The sequence below is a fragment of the Accipiter gentilis genome, chromosome 7, assembly GCF_929443795.1.
Source record: "Accipiter gentilis chromosome 7, bAccGen1.1, whole genome shotgun sequence".
Taxonomy (NCBI): Eukaryota; Metazoa; Chordata; class Aves; order Accipitriformes; family Accipitridae; genus Astur; species Astur gentilis.
The window spans coordinates 32,863,437-32,886,582 of NC_064886.1; the positions used below are offsets into that span (position 1 = coordinate 32,863,437).

A 23,146-nucleotide genomic window follows, 5' to 3' on the forward strand; every position below is an offset into this window, starting at 1 on the left:
CCATGGGTGCAAGAGCTGTTCTTTGAACCCACTGCATTCATGGGAACAGCTTTCGTGGAGAGGTGATTCATTATTGGGGAAGTCCAGGATGAAGTATGGACACCGCCTCCCCAAAAGGGACAGCTGTGATGTTTTATGCGGACTCCTCCCCTGACTGTCGTAGCACTGAAAATGACTTGCTGCTTCTGGGAATGAGCCACGTGGTGCAGATCTTGGGGACTTGTCTCCTCACTGTCAGTTCTGAATTACTAAGACTGGGCCGCTACACGTAGTGTCCCCTTGGAATGGGGTCTTTGCCAATAAGGGCTTGCAGACAGTTTAATGGGTCTTTCTCAGGAGCCAAAAATATTGCATGGGGATTTCCGGAAAGACCTAAGGCTTTTGACTTTTTCACACTTTGCAGAAAGCTCGTGTACATTTAATCCACCTAGTTCAGGAGTGTCGCACACTCCAAGGCCTAACCTTGGTTACACAGGATGACAGCACCAGAAAATTGGTCCATCACTTCTCATCAATAGTTCTGCTGCAAATAAGCCAAAAAAATTTTGGGGAAATTCTGATAATCCACAGAGGTTTTGTGGGGAGCACAGGTAAACCTCAGAGGGAGGCACCAGCCCTGGACAGAGAACTGCAAAAATGAAGGGTCAGAAAGAACCAGTGAGGGTGAGGAAACATGAGACAATATGTGTATCCTGGGACCAAAAAGTTTTGAAAGTTTGTAGCATGGAAGCATCAACTTTCAAGTGATGGGCAGTCCCAGTAGGTGACCTTGAGCTTTAGGCATCTTCTTTGTCAGTTGTGGTGAAGTTTGATGGACGGGGAAGAAAGGAGGAACATGCAAGACTAAGGGTGGAAAATTCAGATGAATGGTATGGAGGGGCATACATCCAGCATGAAGAGGGTGAAGAGAATCTGGAGGGCAAATAAATAAGAGATCAGAAAGAGTAAGTCTTGAGAGAGCACAAGGACTAGGGGAAGCACAAAGACTGTTGAAGGATGCAACCCAGGGCAGCTTACATAAAAACATACTTGGCTCCAGAAATTTCTAATCTGGAGATGGTTGGCAGCTGGGAGAGCACTCAGGGGAAATATTGTATGTGCTTACCCTGTGCTCATACTTTTCCCCAGGCATTTTGCTTTTGCCCACTGTTGGAGACAGGAGCTAGATGGACCTTTGGCCTGGCCCAGTGTGGCTGCGGTTATGTTCTTGTGCTCTCATGTTGTGAAAGAGTTGGAGTCCTTGTGGTAAGTCTTGCGTTCTTTAGCACAAGCTGCAGGACAAACCGCGCTTATCGCAGCGCCATTGCTGAGTCAGGCACAGAAGGGATCTTGCTGACATTACTCATTGCTTTGCGCACGACATGCTGAACATATTGTGAGGACAAGACTCTCTGTTTCCCAAAAACAACTGGGCTCTTCAACAAGATTACTCTTACGTAGGTACAGCAAATTGCTGCTAGTGTTCCTGTCTCCTGCAGCCGGGCTGCTCCAGCTCCAGCCTACGGAGGGGTGGCAGCAGCAGCTTTCTGTCTAACAGCTTTTGTTGCTGTTTTGGGTTAGCGGCCACGCTGCTGGGTTGCTGGGGCTGCCTGGGGAGCCTCTCCTGGGGCATTCCCCTCACCTCCGGCACATTGTGACCCAATGTGCTTGTGAGGCTGCTTTTGTTCCCTGAGGGGATGGAGGGGTTGGTGGATCCCATAGTTCCTCTCTCTTTGGTAGCATCTCAGTGGCTGGTGACAGGAGAGCTTTCTGAGCCTCCTCTGTGGACCTTTTGGCTGCGTCACTCCTCCCCCACTTCTTTGGCTTGGTACTCCCAACTGTCTTGAGGTTGTAATTATCTCCCATGAATAGTGCTATCCTGTTTTGTCTATCACGGCTGGCATTACCAGGAGGGGTCTCCATTTTTCCAAGAATACTGTGTCGCTTTTTAAAAATAAGTATCTCACAAGGAGGTTAAGGCACTGTTAGCATCTCCTGATAGCTGCACTCACCTTCTTTTTCCTTTCTGCTTTTCCTTGTTTATTCATTCCCATGGTGAGAATGACAATATTTCTATCTATTAACAGGTAGGAAGAAGGGGAGCCTGTTTCCAGAGTAAATGGGAAGACAAGGAGGGTCAGAGCAACGTTTATACACGTATACAGTAATTTCTTGCTCAGTGTATGCATACATATGCACGTGAACTACATATATCAACAGTACTTTTTTTCTAAGGTCAATGTTTTTCTCGGCAAAGCCCAGACCCCACTTAGGGGAGGAACAATCCTTGCCAATAACTGGGTTCAATTTATAAGAAACTAGGTGGAAATAATGATGAGGAAATGAGAAAAATAAGCTTTTGATGAAATAATTAATGACTAGTTGTGACACAATCTCACAGCAGCAATCCAAGGCTCAGGGAGATCAGAGGAGCCCATCCGCTGCCAGACAATGCTTACCATGCAAAGCCAAGTAGCCTCCTGTTTGCAATTTAAAATCATAACCATATACATGAACTGCAGTTGGTGGCGGCTCGTTTGTTTTAAGTTCTCTCCTAACAAAGTAACAGCACTCCCTTTGCATTGCATGTGAAGGAGGAATGGACCAGCGGGTTCCAAGCAGTTATGTAGCATGTAAGACAGGTCCAGCTCTAAAAGCAGCTGAAGCCAGGAAATGAACATTTCAACATGTGTGAATTATTCTACTGCCACCAAACTGAACAGAGCTCTAATGCTCGCAGATCTGGTCCAAAAGACTGAAACCAGTGCTTTCTTAGCTGGGGATGTCTGGGGAAGGGAGGGACTTCTGAAGAGTCTGCCAAAGGTGCAAAGGAAAAGCAAATCTTTCGTCAGCAGTCTTGCTATCACTGAGTCCTCACCCCCATCAGCGCTATTTTTATGAACCTGCAAGTGGACAAAGTTGAAAAACACTTGGCCTACAATATTTTTTGTGGAAGACTCAATTCTGCCCTCAGAGCTGATGTTCCTTACGCCCACGATGCAGAGCTGCGGATGCGCCTGTGGCAGTGGGTTGGTTCAGCTCAGGAGTCACTTTTGAAGGAAGTCTCCCTGTTGTCCCCACTCACCCAGTCCTGCTTGCACTGCAGTGTGGTCTCAGCTGTGCAAACTGGATTGCTCTGCCTGAAAGCAAACGGGCAGAGGAGTGCACCCTACGGGCTCCAGCTGCTAGTGGGGGTGTTCAGTCCACATCACCACGCTACAGCTGGTCTGAAACCCCTGAAATCACTGCGATACAGACACAAAGATGGCCACACCATGTATTTCACAGCACAGTCTGCTTCTTTGCAAGGCACTACCTGTCAGTGTCAGCAAAGCCACTGCCACCATCTTTCACTCTGCTCCCGAGTCAAACGCAGGCTGATTGCGGAGGTGCAGAGCCACCGTCTCCCTGCTCAGCTCTGGCGTTAGCTCCTTTCACTGGCCTGCTCTGCACATCTACTGTCCCAAACAGATTAGTAGGGGACGGCATGATGGGAGACAGTCCCCTCCTAATCGCTTCCGGAGGTCCTGTTTCCAGCTTGGTCAAGGCACTGCTGAGTCATTTTCATGCAGAATGAATTACGGCTGTGTTTAAAACCACTTTATTACCCTTCAGTAATCCAGAGCTCAATCTTGCGTTTTTAATGTTGCTCTTCTAAAGGGCAGATTTATATGTAAAACACTTTACACTTTGGTTTCCTCCTAAATAATAACTAACGTTGTTCTTCTGAGTGCTTTATGGCATTAGCTAACTAGTCCTGACAACACCCTGGTTTTCCATATGCACAGCAGAAAGCTTGGATGAGCTTCTTAAGTCTGGTGTTTTCAATTCTCATGATTTTATTGTGAGTCTGGGGTGGGCTTTTTCTTCAAGTCTTAGCTCCTGGAACCATATGATCACATGACTCTCTCACTTTTCATTTTTTTAAACAATAAATTTCTAATTCTTCCAGTTGCAGGGAAAAGCCTGAAAATCTGATCCAAATGCACTGCAAAGCTCAGAAACCAGATGCCAAACAACAACAAGCCAAACTGTGTTGCCATTTTTAAATCTCTGAAGTTTTAAGGCAATCTAAGCATGGTCTGGGTCTTCACCCATGTTTTCTGAGTGTGGAGGGGCTTGGCAGTAAATAAAGCTTCATATTACAAAGAGGCAGAGGCAAATAAAGTCTTCAGGGATGCTAATATTCTCCATCTCCCCTCTCTTTCTTGCTTGCTTCTGATTCTTGTCCTGCATGTGCTTTGCTTTCCACATTGTGAGTCGTCACGTTCCTCACAGTGGTAAAGAAAAGCACACAAATAAATCTTTGCTGGAACAGAGAAAATTTTAAATCAAATCAAAATTTTACAAACAAATAAGATCAAGGTTTTAAACTCTTCCATCTGTTACTGTGCTTGTGGAGTGCAATGTGCAGCAGGCCAGGGCATACAGTTCGTGACTCTCAGGGCTACTGTAACAAAACATCCATTACTTCTGCTGATGCTACTACTACTAATAATAAAATAGAATTGTTAATTGTTAAGTAGAATTTGTAATTATGATCATCTGCTTAGAAAGGGGCAAGAAAGCGTGCAGTAAGCTTTTCTTGCACTGTGGCACTGCAAACCAGCTATTTCCACATTGTAAAAGGAGCTGGACAGCAAAAAGTGATCAACATATTGATTTTGTGTCACAGATTTTGTGTTTCTTCTACTTCCTTATTGGTTTTATACTGACCAGTTTAATTTCTCCCATTATTTCCTGCTGACACGGTCACAGGTCAGAGAACGTAGCTGTCTGACTATGGGACAGTAGTTTAGATTTGTCTCACTAGGTTTTTAGTCCTGTATAATACTTGCTGCTCAAAAGTGCTATTGCTATTTCAATTATACATTCTGCATGGGAATCTAGTACTATTTAAATTACTCTGTGCATGTATTTATTCTTTAGCTACTAGAAAATCTCCGTTAGACTTTAAAGTCCAGAGCTTCCCTGAAGGAAATATTTCCCAGCCTGCTAGATCTTAGTGATACAAGATCGTCTTGATATTTATTATAAAGCATACTTTTTTTTCATTTTCTCCCATGGCTTCCAGACAAATATTTCTGTGGCTCCCTGAACAAATCCCTTGTCCCTCCAAGTTGGATAGTTGCCTCCCTCTCACTTCTGCTCAGCTGAACAATATCTTCTTCTCCTTTAAGCATTTTAATCATGCTTGCTGGTTTTTAAACCATTATCCCTGTTTGCTCACATGTTTACACGCTGAGTAGAAAATAAAGTATTCCAGGTAGAATCAAAAGAAGCAGTGGTTTCCATATTGCGGTGCACAGTTAATATATTACCGCACCTTCACATGTCAGACTGCCAGCAGAAGCCACGGAGGAGCAATCTGTGCCAGCCACATGGAGCTCTGCCATAATCGGTCTGTTGTAACAGCTGATGGAAGGGCCAATTGCTTGTTTCAAGTGTTGACCACAAACTCATTTAGACAGGTTTTGTCTAGGAATCCAGGGATTCCTGTATTGCAATCTTCCTAGGACCAGTTATTTGCCCACTTCCCTTAGAATAAATCTGCATGAGTAAGATTGCTTTAATTTTGCAAATCTTTATTTTTGTTTCAGTTTGGAGTGTTCAAAGGCAGAAAACCCTGGTTGACGTTTGCTCTTGTCAAAGGCAGTCCATGCTGCGGGCAGAGCAGAGTGAGACCAACGCAGAGTGCTTCTGACGGTCCCCTTCAGATACACTAACAGAGAGCAAAAATGTAAGAGAGCAACCACAGCATCTAAAGGGAACTTTTCCAAACACAGAGGGAGGGGTATGCTGGAAAGAGAAGAGCCTTAATATGTGAGTAAAAATTAATGAATTATTCTGAAATGGCTGTACTGAAATTTTACACTGAGGAAAGGACCAAGACTCCAGTTGATGAATTTGCTGATATCAAACAAGCGAATTGCTATCAAGCACATGAGAACTACCAACGGGTCCTTCCCTGAGCTGACTCCCTGCTAGACCCTTTTCTCTTCACCTCCAACAGTAACAGTAACAGCATCCCTTCCAAGAGGGGAAGAGTTGCTGTTGAGCTGAGCTGCGGCGTTGGCATGGCTACCTGGTGGTTGTGTGACGGGGTGCCTTGGCAGTGCCTTTGCAAAGTCAGGCTCCGAGCAGGAAGCAGGCTAACATGTTTCTTGCACAATACAAGGCAAGGAGGGAGTAAATTTATATAGGGATTTTTTAACATTAAAATTAGGTATCTAATCAGATGGGCATTTTTTTTACATGCATTCTAGTGTAGAAGGAAAGATTAGGATATTAAGTCAAAAGGCTGTGGTTATATCATATGGGCTGATAACAAATTTATGAACCGATAGATACACATTGATATGCATCAGATGACTGATTGCTCATTTTTATATTTGTATGTTCACAAAGGGGTACGCAGATTGAAAGATGGAAATGTTCTTCTCCAGACCCAGACAAGCATTCAGTCTTTCAAGAAGGAAATACAAAAGGGAAGGCTCAGCTGGAGGCAGGGCTGGTGTTTAGCTGCCTATATTTTGGCAGCTTCTTAACTTTAGGCCTCAGTCGCCTATAGAAAATGGGGGACAATGGCACTTCTGTACCTTCACAGGGTTTCTAAAGAGAACTACATTAAGGGGTATGAGATGCATGGGCAGTCTAGTAAAGGAGGTGGTTTGTATATACAAGGTAAACAGCTAACTCAATAGGGTAGTGATTCCAGAAAATATCTTGCTGAACTGAGACATGGGAAAGGGACATACACAGTACTGATTCAACTGGCTGCACTCCTCTGTGTCATTCCTTGATAGATTTACCATGCAATTTTGGTTTGTTTTCCCCTCTCCAGTCCTTCAGAGGGCGATTCCTGTTGTGATAATTTAACACATACCTTACAATATAGCAACTCAAGACAGTGGATTGAAAGATTTACGTTGCTGATTCTGCAACAAATGCATCAAGTGCCAAATGTGCTTTCAATAACTTCCTGTGTTATGCTGAGATAGTTGGTCAAAGGCATCTTAGTGAAAGACAAAGACAGCTCAGAGTCATACCTGGGCATGAGTTTGATCCACTGTGTTTTATGCACTTTTATTTACTGCAGAGGCAGTTTGTTTCACTTACAGCTTTACTCCTCCACCAACTACTGAAGCGGTTTAAATAAGCTGCACTCCAGTATTTGGACATTGACCTGCTTTTTACTTGTTTGTTTAGTGAAACTGCCACATAACTGACCCAGCAGAGTCAGGAGTTATAAACAAACTTTGACTGCAAAGTGTGTGTTTAGTTCAGCTTTCACCTTGACACAAAGCCTTTGCTTTCTGGAGGAGCAGAGACACTCTCCACAGTACATCAGCCCACAGTGCACACCAACTCCCCTCCAGTAAAACACAACTAGAAAAGGGTGGCAAAAGACCCCATGGCATGCGGGGATTTTTTTAATAGAGTATGTGATTAATTTACAATCTATTTATGTTCATTCATTTCAGTATTAGGCTTCTTCATACCTTTGTGATATGTAAAGCTGCTGTGAACATATTGTCCTATGATCTCATTTATGTCACTGTAAATCCAAAGTAACTCACTTGAAAACAGCACTTACAGTAGGACTCCATCAGCGTCCCTAATAATTAATTTGGCCTACGGTAGGTTTTTGTTCTCTACACATGAAAGTGCAACTCATCTTGTTTGTAATGTGTGGGGTTTTTTGAGGCAGAAATATTTGCTAAGGCTGTAAATATTTAAATCCATCTAAATATTCTAGAATATAAATTCTGTTCTATTGAATATTTTAATCTGAACAGACAGCACCTATCTTGAAAATGTAATATAAAGCTTATAATCTCTAGTTTAAACTATTAAAAGCAGTCCAACTAAAGTTGGACAAGAAAATAGTTATGGTATCAATTCTGTGGTCTATGGCAAGTAAGTGGCAACTGTAACTGAATGACTAATATCAATACCAGGAAATGACCACCATCAACTGTACAAAGTTAGCAATGCCTTTCAGAAATAAGTCTTTCAGGAACTTGTGGAGGCTTCTTGTGACTTGGAGGAGCTTTCAGCAGTGGACAAATAGACAAATCTTTAAAACTATATGTTTGCACAAGTAAATTCATTCAGAGATGTTTTTCCTAAAGGGATTCCCTGCAGGGGAGCTATTATACATGTTCTAGCCTGAAACTTGAGCTGGCCAGAGAATGGAAATAGTGTTTCACAGACGATTTTGAGATTTTGAAATTTGTTTTCATTCCAATTCAGAACAAAACCTCAAAATGTTGAAATTCTCCACAAAGGAAAATTCCACAAAAATAAATAGTTTTGACTTATTTAGGTCATTATAGCTTTTAAAAATGCACATATTATATAGAATAAAAAAATCTAAATGTTTTATTCCAAAATTGTTGGCATTTTTTTCCTAAAAAAAAAAAAAAAAGGTTGGTAAAAATAATTGATTTTTGATTGTGACAGAATGACATTTTTGAAGGAAGCTACTCCACTAAATAATTTTCCAGCTGACATTCATTAGAGATCCAGTTGACACATTATCCAGACCTTTTGCTGTAATGCAAATACTCTACAAATAGTTTAGCACCAGAACCATGGTCTATAATGCTGCTGCTGCTTGTGGGCTTATTGCATGTTTGTGCTATGGCAAGAAGACCTAGAAGATCTGCACAGATGTCTCTTTCTCCTTGGCAAGGTGTTAGCAGAAAGAAAAGAGCACTTTTTCTGAAGAGAGCTCACAAGGTGTGAGAGAATTGGCTTGAAGTTGCTCTTGCTGCCACCAATCCTCCAACACAAGAAATCCTCTCCCTCGCAGGGGAGCAAGAAAACAAAACGGCAATCGGCACCAACATGGGCTCCTTCCATTGAAAGGAAATGACACACACGAGGAAATGTGCTCCTTCTCTGTCACTAACAGGGCAAAGTCCACGGTGAACAGACTCTAGGGCACTTTAACAAATAGCAGTGTCAATAGCTTGTATCCCAGAGCTGAAAAGAGACAGACAGGCTTTCAATGCCTCTGCTGAATTTACAGGCTTTCGATACCTCTGCTGAATTTTGGAAGACTTGTGCTGTTCCAGGGTTATCTGAACAGAGGGGGGTTTCATGTTTCTTCCATGTCCAAGTATGAGCTATTTGACACCACAAACAGATGGAGGATATATCTCTAACTGAAGGCTACCCAAAGAGAAGCTTCAGGTAATGCAATAAACATTGGCCATACTGCATTGCATCAGTACAGCAGCAAGGGAGAGAAGCAATGAGGATTTCACTGTATTCAGTGCAAAAGCAGTGAAGGCAAATGCACACCTGTATTGGCTGCCCTCCCATCCCTCCTTAGGGGCCTGGACAAAATGGGTAGAGCTAAATACGGGTGCTGCTGCCTCTTTGCTTCTGATAAGCGAAATGTATTTGGTGTGTGTTACCGGCAATGACAGTGGCAGGTGATGAGGTTATTGGATGACAAACCTGGTCACACAGGTCTAGTGAGATTCTTGCCCTGCATGCTGTGCCCAACGAGGAGGAGCAGCATTTGGGTCCTTATTGTATGTACACAAAGCCAGCATGTTGTCTGCAAGTGGGACTTTTGGGCTTGGAGTGTAATTCTGGAATATGTTTTTCTCCTTGGGATATTTCTGAACTGCAGTCAGCGTGCTCCCCACTAGAAAGTGACATGTAGGAGCCACCCTCTCTTGTTGAAAACTTGGTAGAATGTCTGTACAATATTATGGTCACCAAACTATGTCTAAACCTAATTGGTTGCATGTGGGATTGATGGCTGTAATATAAAGAACTGAATGTACTGAAGACCTGCCAGAGGTTGTGGAAAAGATCAAAGAAGGTCAGATAAAAGGCCAAATGTAGCTTTAGTGAGAGCAGCTGTAATTGCACCACTTCAGTGGAAGGGCTCCTGCCAGCTCTGAGCTGTGCCTGTGATCTTTCGCTGGGTGCATTGAGATAGGCCTCGACAGGGTCCGCACTTGACACACATGTCCATCCTCTCATGGAGATATTATGGTCCAGGCAGCTGCATCTTCAGCCGGAGCCAATTCAGCATAAAGAGCTCAAAATATTTCAGTCCCCTGGGAAGTAAAAATCTCTTTTGAGAAATTTGTAAATTAAATGTTTTAATTGTCAGGAACTCCATAAAAGCATCAGGAAAGAGGCACCAACCTTCCAGGTAACATTGCCACCCTCCCATTTCCCCAAAGACTGTAACCACTGCAGAGCTGTTACCATCATGTTGTGCCCCCACACAACAGCCTCACTTGAAGGCCAGGAATTCACTGTATTGCAAAGAGAAACCATTAGAGTTCAAAAACAAGCCCCCAGGGTGCAGAGACCTCAGGGCCTTACACAGGACCTCGTTTACCTTCAGAGGCTGCTAGCATGTAACAGATCCATTTGGGGAATGGACTCAGTGGAATCCTGACAGAATATTTGCATTAATGTGAGATAGGTTTCTAGGCCAAAAAACTGCCATGAACTTATTTTTCCATCAGCTAATTGTATCAGCTGTTCTTTGTTGGTTTGCTGCCATCTCAAAGCATGTAAAACAGCTCTGCTCAGTGCTCAAAAGCAGAGTGTTGCTGAGTCTGGAACAAAGACGGTTTCAGTGTTTCAGTGCAGAACTTCAGCAAATGTCACGAAGGAAGAGCAAAACCTTGGCCCCTACCGGGGCACAGCCAGGAGAAGCTGCCCTCTCTGCAGGGCTGCGCATTACCTGGCCAAGCTTTGACGAGTCTCAATCTGTGCAATGAGAGATGCAAGATAGAGCTTATTAGACAACACAAGATGTTGCCATTAGGCACACACAAGGCAAAGGATCAACTCCCGCACTTGGGCTTGGTCTCCATTTACATTTTGTGGCCATAGCTACAGTGGTCAGGACAGAGAAAGCTAGCACACCTCTAAACAACGTAGTTATGCTGCCAAGAAGCCTCGTATAAATAGCAAAGTCTCCTTCTTTGTGTTGTGCACCCTACTGGCAGAGCCTGTCCTTTCCAGGTTGGCGCCTTCAAGCTTGCCAGTGTGTCCCTAGCCAGGGCAAGGCAAGGAAGAGGGGCTGCACTGAACACTGGAGTGGTATTGGGCACCCTCATGAGGGAGCTTGCCTGCATCTCTACTCCTGCCTCATCAGCAGTCACCAGTGAGTCTGCAAAGAGACAAGGGCAAGGTGCAAAAGCAGAATCTTGCCGGACATCAGGTTTGATCTGCACCAGATTTCCAAAGGTTTTTGGGGCTCTTCCCAACTGTACAAAGGGCTCTGTGCCTGGCCCTGGACAGTTCAGGGCTGGTCTTCCCTGATAGGCTCTAGATGAATTATCCTCTCCTATTACATGTACAAGGAACTCTTGAGATATGCCCAAACACAAGCCCTGTAATTATGGTGCGTGTGTTAGCAAATTAGACCAAACTGAGCTGAAGGGCCTTACCAAGGTAATAGATGACGCTGCGTTGCATGCTTGCTTTCTGCAGCTTCCTGGTCAGAGAGGACAGTGCCACAAAGTTTAAAGCTTGGCAGTGTGGAGGGAGGGCAGCTGGCTGGTCGCAGTGTCTACGTCCCTGCCCAAAGCCCCTCAAGGTTCCAGGGAGATAAAGGTTGGATGGACTAAGGTTGTTTAAACACAAGCACCCCTGACTGAATTCATGAGCGCATTTTAAAGTCTTTTATTTCCTCAAATAACAGTGTGTATTTAGACACCTGTGGAAGGGCTATGCCCACTTGGCACTCGCCAGCATGCTGGGGCTCATTAAGGGCCTGCCTGGACTCCTGGCAGAGGCCAGGGCTGGTACTGAGCACTCCAGAAATTCCTCTCTAGCTCCAATTCTGTTTGTTTTATCATCTTTGCAGAGCAAGCCATCTAAAAGCCGCCTTCTGAAGGGCCCTGTATTAAAAAACACCAAACACTCCATGGCGCTAAGTGGTGACTCAAACTGGTGTTATTTTTCCCCCATGAGACACTTGGGGAACCCGAGGCAGTATGGCTGGAGTGTCCCTGTGACCTGTGCTTGTGACTTTGAATGGCTTTGACCTTCTCAGCACAGGGCAGAGATGCCAGTGCCTCCAAAGTGCTGAGAGAGAAGTCCATTATGAACAGAAGCCATGAAGTAGTCGGCCCTTTTTTAAATTAGCGTTTCATTAATTAGTACTAATTTAGCAAATGAGTGCCGTGATTAGCTTGATTAGAACTAGAATGGAAGGGAAGGTGTGGGATATTGAGGGGTCCGCTCTGGCTTAAGTGGGGCTGGAGAGCTGCTGTCCTTCAGGGAAGGAAGGTGCAGCTCAGCAGCTCCCGTGGGGATGGCTGGGATGGCTGGGCAGGCTGCTGCTATCTCTGCAAAAAGTAGCCACTCTCATCAAATCCCCAAAGGCAGTGTATTTCAGGCTGCCAGCCTTTTGCTGCAAGCAGGGAGGTCACGATGGATCGGTGTTTGTATAGAACGTGTTAAAGAGGCTGGCTGAAACCTGCTGGAGAGGGGGAGACTCTTGCTTTTATGGTGGAGCTAGGGGAGCCTGAGCCACTATCACGGACCTTTTGACTGAGGTTTCCCCTTGCAGACGAGCAGCGAGCAAGACGGACACCTTCAGAGACTGTTACGGCAGCTGCAGAGTATCCCGGTGACATTCCTCGTCCCCAGCTTCTACCTGCTGCCATCAAATCCCTGTACCCAGCCTGTCCGTGCCCTTGACACAAACACCAGCATCCCCCCTAACTCCCAGGGTAGAAATTTAAGTACAATAAGCAATTTTGCAATGGCCTCTTCCCACTCTGGTGCTGCCTGATTAGAAAAGAGGGCAAAATATCTGCACAGGAGCTTGGACACATCCCCTCCAAAATTTGGCCATGGAAACCTGCTGCTGCGGCTGGGGTGCTCTGGGCACCAAGTGAGGGAGCTGAGCACCGAGCTGGCACCCTGGTCCTGCTGCCCATAGGGTGGCCCTCCAAGAGATACAGCTCCTCCAGTGCCACTGAACCAAGTCAACTCCCCTTGAGCAAATTTTCCTGTTTTCATCACAAATTATTATTGCAACTAAGAGCTGTTCAGCTGATGCTGCATGTATCTCGTGGACTGCTGTAAAGTCTAGTTAAACTAAGAAATCGCTAGCTGAAGTAGTGGTCCAGAGGAAGCAGCAATTATGTATCTATTGTCTGATTGCTGCTTTTTTGCAGCAGGGATGACTCCTTGACATTAGGCTTATGGAGTCTGCCCGTTAATAGTAGTTTTAAATGGTCAAGAGGTTACAGCAGTAAGGAATGTTAGTAAAAAATGTCTCTGTGGAGTTTAAACAACCAGTATTTTAGGCAGGGTTTGGTGGGTTACTGTCCCTGCACAAACAACTAGAATGTGAGAGTCTGGGCTGGGAAATACTTAAACTGTTTGGAAAAACTTGTTTTGTGCAGCTTGAGAGTGTCCCTGGAGGCTGTGGCCCAATGCCATGACTCCTGGTAAAGGCTGGGCTGCAGTAACAATGAAGCTTTTATGGGGAAGCTGGAGTACAATCAGAAACTTTTCGGTCCCGAGGGATTATGGGGAGGGGAGTTCCTGGGTTCAAGATGTCTGGCACATTATGCACATTTCCACCAGGATTTGGGGGTGTTCTATGGCATGCAAGGTATGCAAATTGCTAAATGTGTTTTCAATTTTGCTGTGTTGTGCTGTCTTTGTTGGGTGATCGTTTTCAGTGTAGCCAGAAGACAAGATGGATTCATAACATGAGAGGAAAAGTGTAGTTGTCTCACAAGCAGTATTGACTTATGAAGAGCTTGTACTTTTGATTCTTCAGCATGCTCCTAACTGGGTGGCTGTAGATTGTTCACTGATTAAACTTCCTCTAGTAAGAAGCGTCCTGAACTGAAAAGCATCTTTGATGGACCACTCCTTACCAAAGTGATCAGAAGTGTGCGTGTAGAAACTATCTCATTCTTTCTTGCTGTTACTTAACCTTAATCATCTGCATGCTGTATATAGCAGATGTCAGTAAGACGTCTAGCAAGTTACCAAAGTATCCGCTCAGTCAGTGTTATAGCATCGATTCAGATTTTCTTCAAAGGCTGGTAATTAATTTGAGGTCTTTTTTACAGGAAGAAGACATTTCCTGTTAGACATAGACTTCCATTACTAATCGTGTTAACTGCTAGAAAAAAACAGGGCAGGATGGGCCCTACAAACCAAAGGAGAAGATAAGGGGCCGTTCCTGGCACTGCCACCATACATCTCTTCTGGCGTTTGGTTTGGGAACATTAAATCTGATACAACGCCCATTGAAATCAGTGAAAAGATTCCCGTAGATTTCAGTAGACTGTGGAAGGGACCATCCGGAGGCTGAGGAGCAGCTAACCCAGCATCTCACGAACAGTTAGCTCCTCATCAGCCTGCAGTGTGAGATGACGGCCATGCCCTGCACCCTGCACACACTGTACACGTGCCACACATGCCAGGGCAGCGCAGGGCTGGCCAAACCCTTGTTTGCCTGGGCAAGGGAAATGGGCCTCACACGGACAGAACCTGGGCGTGGCAAGGTTAGAAGTAAATCTTTTTTTTTTACATTACAGAAATGTAGTTACCAAGTGGAGACTGCCCAAAGATTGTAGAATTCGATGGTTTTTATTGCTGCTGTCTTTCCTGTCTCTGGACTCTCAAGGAAGCGAACTAGTGACAAGGTGGCTGGCTTGCTGATGGGGTTCCCCTGCCAGGGCCCCCTCATCCCCCATTTTGTGCACCTTCCCCTTTCGTTTGCCGAGGTTTAACCTCGGGCCTGCCTCCAGTTTGGAAACACTGAATGGCCCTTAATGACAGCAGCACGAACAAAACCCTATAAAGGCAGGATTTGTGATTTACATGGGGTTAATTACCACAACAAGCATGTTTATTCACTTCTCTAATAAATCCTTAAGACAGGAACAAGTACTAACTTGACCAGATTCATCCTGTGCATATATTTTTCTTTTAGCCATTTTTGCAAATCTGTATGTCTAGGATAGAAAGAGACAAAACATTTCCTGTCACTTAGGCAATAACTCATGAGCTGTGTGCTTTTCCGCCTGTAATGGCATCAGCATTTACTTCAGATCTGGTACAAAATAGACTTTATCGTGACTTTTGCTGCCTTGTCTTTTTTAAAAAAAGAAATGAGTAGATCATAAAGGCGTATTAACTACAGCAGCGTGATCTATTGCTTTGACACCTACTTGCCACAGGAGGAATGTAAGGCCTATGTTTGTTTCTGCTAAACTAATAAGACCTGATCATTATATTCCTGAGGTTAAAAACTTGCAGTGGCAGGTGCTGGTGCATGTCCAGGTCCTGCAGTGTGAAGCCGACCCTTCTGCGAGGGTCCTACAAAGTCCATCATTTGCTTAAATATTACTGATGACAGCAAGTTGAAGACTCACACCATCAAATAGTATGAGTAGCTTCGTTTCATCAGTCTGATTTATGGAAGAGGTAACTGATGTAGAGAGGTGACCAGTGGCTTTGGGAGCCACTGGTTTTAGGTGATGGATCACTTGAGTGACTTTGTGGGGACCAATAGTATTAACCACTGCCCCCAACTCAGTTGCATTCTGATATACACGGGTTGCAAAAAGGTTTTCTTCAGCTGTTGATTCAGCTTTGCTTTAGCTGTCTTCTAGGTTTTTCAGTGGCCACACATGTATAGGGGTTGACTGCAGTGTCCCTGATTTGCTAGAAAAGTATTTGCAATGGCTCAGCACTGTACCGGATGGGGCCCCCCTGCCGTTCCCTAGGAATTTGTATCAGGCAGAACATTTCGTACAAGGCAGAAGATTTTGTCACCTTGATTCAAAGGAAGTTGTTTGTGTTAATGCTTAAAGGTAATGTGAGACAAGGCAAGCACTTTACTTTAGAACACACGTTGTGCCATTGAAGTACACAGTACAGTAAATATAACAAACAAAGAGTCCACTGTGGTATTTACACTCACTGCAAATGCATTTGTAAAATAGGAGCATTTGCAATCCAATAAAATAGTACCGCTTTTAGGCAGAAACCCTGTGTGTTCATTGAAGTGCGCTCCTCAACTTTTCTTACCATTTATCAACCCAACACATTCCTCCCCATTTTTTTTAATGCCTTCCATTAATAGTTAAAAAAAACCTAGGGAAAACAAACACTCTATTCCTGATTGTTTATTCACCAGTCTCTTAGGAACCATAATTACGTCTCCCAGGAATTGTGTGTTTTATCATACTGTATATCTTAAAGAGCCACTTTAGGTAAAATAACAAGGAGTGCCTTATGAAGGAAAATTGGATTCATTTTAAGACTTTTTTAACCCTCCAAAGAATGGCTCTTTGTTTACTTCTTTAGTGCATGTGGCAACTTGCCCAAGTAAATACTATGCTGCATAAATACCAGAGATTGGTATTTATGATATTACATAAACATACTCTGAATAATGACTCATTGTTGCAGTGAAGAAGAACGCAAGCAATATACATTTCAGTCAATGCATTATTTCTCGTCACAGTATTAAGTGGCACTGAAGCATTGTAGTACAAAATGATACTGAGATTGGAGAGGAAAAGTCCTATAGCATTGTTTAGCACATCTGAGTTTACTAAACAAAACAGAAAACAGCCAAAACAGGAATGTGATGAGTATAAGAAACACAGCAGGTTAGTCATCAATATGCAGGGGTGAGGAATCAGTGGTTAGGTATATTTCGGGGTTCATTGGCAAAAGGTCTATTGCTCTTTAAACTAAAAACTCATCCAGTACATTCATACCGCTGTTACAACAAGAAGCTGAGCCCTCAGGGTTCGTACTCCTGGCCTGCAGTGATACTTGGGTCCGCTTACGGCAATAGGATGTAGATACCAGTTTTTCATTCATGGAGCCATGCTTTCATGTAACTTTATTTCTGAGGCTTAGTTTATCCAGCTACAGCTTCATTAAACATTTAGCTGCATTTCAGCAAAATTCTGTGTGTGCAAGGATTTGTGTGAACAAAAATGTCACTGTGCCACACTTTGCATTACTGCCAAATGATGGCTCCCCTGCTGCATGGGGTTCAGATCTGAGAAATTAAAATCCCATAGGGAAGATGTGTATGCCAAACCTTCTTTTTTAAAGCCAGTGGGGTATTAAACTTTATTTTTCAAATCCATGGTTGTAGTCTGTCTTGTCCAAACAGCAAAAATAAAATACACTCAAATCCTGAAAGGGCCACTGAACCACCCTTTTAAAAAGGTGATGAAAATTGTCACCCATGATAATGCACTAGCCTAAAAGTATGATTTTTAAAAAATTCTCTTCTTTCCCTGAAGCAGCCACAGCCCTTCAGGAACAGCAGAGAAGTCCCAAAGGCAGAGAATGTCCAGAAAGTGGGTGGTTGATCCTCCTAAAATGCAGAAGTTTGGGGGTGCTCTATGCTGGGTGCACCCTGCTTCATGAATGCAGGTTTGCACATTGTGACAGAGGGGTGGCTTCTTGTGTTTGCTGTGGTTTGTTCTCAGCAGAATACATTTCCTCCCTAGGTGTGAATAAAGGGATGAATTGAGCAGTACCCCATCTTTCAACCTGCTCTCTCACCTGAGAAGATAGCACTGGATGTTCCCAGCCGCCTTGCAAAGTTCATGGGTTAATGGAAACCTCTGCACTACCGCATGGTTAGTAGCTGTTTATTGCGGTTATTAAACTGTACCTTATTCCTCTAATTTATACTAGTTCCTGGTTTTACTTCTTGAGTCAAAACCCACGGTGTTTAATCAGAGCTGTGTTTTGATGTTGTCCTGGGTGCCATGTGCTATTCCATTTCGTATGCAAGGTCTTACTGGATAAATGGAACGCTCATTGACTTTTTCTTCCTTGTGCTTCACAGTTTTTGCACAGAATAGGAGGGAACACAGATGATGGGAGAATAGAAGGCTGCTGGTCTGCAAGGAGCAATGTTTAGAGGATGTGTCCTGGGCCAGAACCCAAATGCATGGCAGTAGTTTGCTGAGGTTCTGCTAGCAAACATGGGAATGACTGTGATGACCTCTGTGCCATTCTGGATGACAAAAGATTTATGCCTGGGCCACTTGCAGGCAGCTGCCTAAAGTGCTGCAGGTCCAGGCAGAAAGATACACCTTCAAGGTTTGTCCTTATTTCCTATTTTCCCAGAAAAAAATGGAGCAGTAATGTGTATCAGCAAAGTTGAGAGAACAAGAAATATGGTCAAATTTCAAATTCAATCACAATTCCATTTTTTATTTTGTTATTATTAAATCAACAGCACTGTCCAAAGCCTCCAGTTTTATGGTGTTTGGTGCTCTTCAAACACGTCCTGGGATATCATGCTGGGACATCATTCCTCTATTTGGATTTTGAAGCCAAGCCTCAATACCAGTTATCTCAAAACATGTATTGCAACCTGTCCCAGGCAGCTTTAACCTCAATTCTTTCCTCACATTGTTTGGGGTCTGCTATTCTCTCTTCCTGGGAGCCTGGGAAATGAGATGGCAGACTAAGGTCAGCACCAAAGCTTGATAACAAGCAAGCCCCATCCAAGACCCACAGAAGTCAGTGGGAAGGCTTGGGTGGACAGCTGTGGTTTTTAGTCAGGCCCAGAGGTACTAGAAAATAACAAAGGGGACAGAAGGAAATAGCTCGGTGAGCTTTGGGGGTTATTCCTCCTGTCTTTTAAAAGGAATAAATATATGGGGGTTTTTATAAATTTCTCTGAGAAGTTGTTTGTGCTCCCACTCAACTGTGTCATAGCAATGTGCCTGTGTGATGAAGGCAGAGCAATTCTGAGTTACAGGTTTAAACATCCTTTTTCAGTATAGTTCACTGCAGGGAACTGCGAGTCACTGATCTTCTCTCTAACATGCTGGTCTGCTCTACTCATTCATACACTTTGCATAAGCATGAGAATCACACTGACAAAGAATGATAGCACTGCTTAAGTAGTTAAGTTGGTATTTATTCATTTAATGTATGTGGATCAAGACATATTTCTGTGATCTAAAGCAGCTGCCAAACCTATGATTAGCTTGTAACTCTTATTGTGTCTTGTCTCATTCTTTTGTTTCACACAGAGGGATGCAGACACAATTTCACTGACAATTGCTTTGAAAATGGCAGCCCTCCGTAGCACCTCCTAAAGAAGAAAACAGGCAAGAGACTGCATTTTATTACTTTATTTCTGCATGAGTAAATTGTATGCCCATGATCTCAGCATTCACTATGCCTGTAGAAATGCACAAGAAAAATACTGTTCTAGGCAAAATGTACATATGTGGGCCTAGTCCACAGGCAGCACTTACAAATCGGGTTAGGTTTTATGCTTTTCAGAAGTTCAGCTATCTAAACAAGGCAATTATGTTTTGGGTCCTTCCCCTAACTATTGCTGCACAAGTGAGTACGCACATGATTGCAGAAAGTAGAGAAGGATGAGGCAAACTCAGCATATAACTTTTGTTGAAATGGCTTAGAAAAGGATCTTATAACTTGAAGATGATATCACAGCCATTGAGTGGTGCTGCTTCCTTCTGCCACTCCCCACATAGGCAAACAAAGCAAATTCTATATCCCCATTTCGCCCATTGTTGTTTGTACAATGATTGGCATTTTTCAGAAATCTTTTCTATTATTTTTCAAAGACCTTTTCTGTTATTTTTGTTGATCATAAAGCAAAAAGATAAATAAATCTGCAAACCAGAGAAGGTCAAGTGTTAATTAAAGTTGTCTGACAGGTGGGAGGTTGACATCCAGTTACCAAAGCAAGAGATTCATCTCTTTTCTTGGCCAGTTCAGTGTCAGATTTTTTGGGGTCCTGAAAACTATAACTGCTGTGCAGAAGAAGATATGTCTCCCCTGCATCTCAGCTATCCTGAGGGGTAAGAATGGTTCAGAGTAAGGATTCTCTATTCCACCAATAATGTTTGCTTGTAAAATGTTTTAAGATTCTCAAATCAAAGGGTTATATGGACCACATCCACAAATATATTACATTAAGAAAAGGTACATAGCTATAGATGTACAGAGACAGGGAAAAAAATGCAAAATTATTTCATTGAACTTCGTACAGTTCTGCACAGTGTTAAACCTCATTAAAATTCAAAATTGCATTTTAATTCCACAGTTCATTAAATCACCAGCAAGGCGCACACTGTCAGCACTGTAGTGTCACCAGAGGAGCTGAGAATTATCCCAGACAGAAAGTAGTGCCTGCAAAGGAAGTGCTGGTAAGTCAGATGACACTGAGACTGGAAAGTGTGCACATATGAAAATGGGCCAAAATAGGATCCTTACCCAAACACATGAACTATATCCTTTTTGCCTCCTGCCTATAGAGTCAAAGGGCAGGAAGGCCACCATTCCTGCCACCCACTGCCTGAGAGCAAGGAGGGGCAGGGACAGCACCAGTCAACATTCAGGTTTTGTAGTGGCATCACCCAGTTGTCACCTGCCCTATTCCAACTGGGACAGGAGCCGTTGAATCACAAGCATTTGCATACTCAGCATACCCCTGTTCTAGCTGGTCCTCTCCATCCAGCAGCCTAGGGTGCCCCATCCACCTCATCCCCCACAGCTCACTGAGAACACTTGGCCTTGGCTTTGCATCTCTGTGGTCTCTTGGCTCCTTTTCGTTCAGCCAGATGTCTGCTTAGATGTAGGGATCACAGTGTCTTTGACTGTAGGTGAAAGAAAAATGCACAAGAGAAGCTCCCTGAGAAAAGGCAGACTGACGACTATGTTGTCTGTTGTATGTATATATATAGCTTTTCCTGGCATTCCTTCTAACTGCTGGGTTGTAGTAGGATTGTGGTCTTGAACTTCTAAATAGAAATATGCTGAAAAAATTGCTTTTTCACCCAATGCTGTGCAGTCTGTCCTTTCTGATGCAGATGTCTGTGAAATGACTTATGTACATCTTAGTATAAGACCAGATAAAGGTATATGAGTGTATATTTTCCCACTCCACAGAAGCTTCCGTTGCTCTGCACCATTCAGCATTTGCCCCGTCTCTGTGATGCAGCTCACCTATCCATCTTTAATCCATGATAAGAAATTTACTGAAGAGTATCTGAAGAAAAGCTTCATATCAGTGCAAAAGGTACTTAGTAGCTCTACAAGAGGTGTGGTGTCAGAGATGTCTAAGAGCAGTCACAGCTGGATAATAAACTACAACAATGGCCTGGATTCCCCCATAGTTGATACAGTTGATGTTGCTGAAAATACCAGAATCTACAGCCTTTGGACAGCTGTACTCAGTAGTTAGATGCTACAGCATGCAATGCCACAAGTATCAGTGGATTTAAGGATAACATATTTCGTGTACTTAGGTCTATTATCCACAGAATACTTTCTTTAAAATCAATTGTATAGAAAAGTTTATCTTAGAAAAAAAAATATCTCAATGTTCTTGTCAGATACCTCCAAGTGAATCACTAGTCATTCCTGCTCACTGAAGAAGTCAACTGATTATTTTCCTATCTGCAAATGCTCTAAACTCAACCTGCGATCTGAAGAAAACAGGCAGTATACTTTCTTTTGTTTGCATCAGTGTGCTAATAAAGATTCTGCAATTGGATGTTATCTGACAAGATGATTAATTGCATTGTTGCATGAGTGCAAGTGGAATTCAGTCCATCTCCCATCCCTGCATTTGGCTCTCCATGTAGTAAAGGTGTTTTGTGGTTTTTTTTAAAAAAAAAGCTTGGTTTTCATCAAGCTTGCAGCTTTGACTTGAAACTCAGTCTGTTATTGAGTTCCATTTTTTACCACTTTACTCCTGTAACCTTAACTACCTTTTTAAAAGAAAACTGAGATCAGCCTTATCGATGATATTATATGAGTCAGAGACGTGTCAGAGCCTAGAAGTGTGATAGCTGTTCTCCTGCAACCACAGGCATCCAACTAGTATTATTTATGTACCATCAACAATGGAACATGCTCAGACTTGAAGGACTAGTGCTGACCTTCCCTTGCTAATCATTTATACACTCCTTGTTTTGAGTGCTCCACCTTAAGGTTTCTCATGACTCACTTTCTCTCTGGAGTGAACAAATAGATCCTGAAGGACTCTATACACTTCCAAGTGTGTAACCTGTCTCCTCGTACTCACCTTGTTCTCAGCAACAGAAGCTTTCCAGGTAGTAATGCTATTTATTATGGTGAGACTTCTGAGCCGTAGGACTTAGAGAGCTGAGAGGATGGTGGTGTTCAGGTTGTTTTAGGCTTCTCCTGCTGGGAGAATGGGAATGTCAACCCAACATTCTCACAGGTGCTATGAGGAAGGGATAAAGTTCCTCTGCTCTCTGAAGACAAGGAAGTTAGGCGTGTATAGCTCACCTTCCAAAGAGCGAACCTCAAATGTTCCGATGCCTTGACCATAGTCAAAGACTTACTGAAGCAAAAGGAAACCTGATTATATCTCATAGGGATGTATATATATTATAATATATAACATATACAATTTATATAATATATACAATATAAAATACATTATGTTATTATATATTTGCAGTTCTACCTTAGATTTACATTATACATTGCATGGGTATGCATGTATGTATACCTATATATGGGCATGTATATCCATATATCCATATGCATATATACATATATATACATGCATATGTATATACATATATGTGTGTGTAGTTCTAAACACACAAGCATTTTTTAAACCATTTTTGCTCATTGTACATGGCTGAGAGCTCTTAAAGTGACCCACTGAACGGGCACATGGAGATTTTTTTTTTTACCTGAAGAGAACAGTAAATTGAGAAGACCTGTTTCTGGGTTGTTCAAACCAGAAGACCTTATGCTGGACACTCAAATGCTGAGGCTGCTGCTGCTAACTCTTAACCTCTCTGTATTGACTGGTCCATCTGCTAAGTGGGGCTGCTAGTGCTGACATCCCCACTTCCCTTGCACTGCTTTTGGGAGAAATAAGCAGTAAATAGTTGCAAATGCTTTGAACATACAAAGAGTGTACAAGGGTGAATATTACGAATAGTACAAGTATTGTGGAATATAGCAATAATGGAAGAGCACCAATATTGTCATTACTGAGACATGCAGCAGTTCACAAACAAGACAATGAGCTTGAGAAAATTAGTGGAAGCAGAGATGAAAGGAGAGGACATAGGTAGAAGAGGGTGCAAGGAAATACCATCTTGCCTTTGTCCTTTCCTTGTGTAGC

The 23,146-nt window shown here is 43.1% G+C and overlaps 1 long non-coding RNA gene across 2 annotated transcripts in view; it reads left to right on the forward strand.

Moving 5' to 3' along the window:
- The window catches only part of LOC126041207 (uncharacterized), a 73,952-nt gene extending 54,843 nt beyond the window's left edge, over positions 1-19,109 (forward strand). The window contains exons 1-4 of one of the 2 annotated variants that reach the window (XR_007506777.1): positions 5,638-5,802; positions 17,487-17,618; positions 17,831-18,087; positions 19,032-19,109. This is a non-coding gene — a long non-coding RNA (uncharacterized LOC126041207). Of the gene's footprint in view, positions 1-5,637; positions 5,803-17,486; positions 17,619-17,830; positions 18,088-19,031 lie in introns of those variants that run through there. The other variant, XR_007506776.1, reaches the window with a different exon arrangement.
- The last annotated feature ends 4,037 nt before the right edge of the window (positions 19,110-23,146 follow it).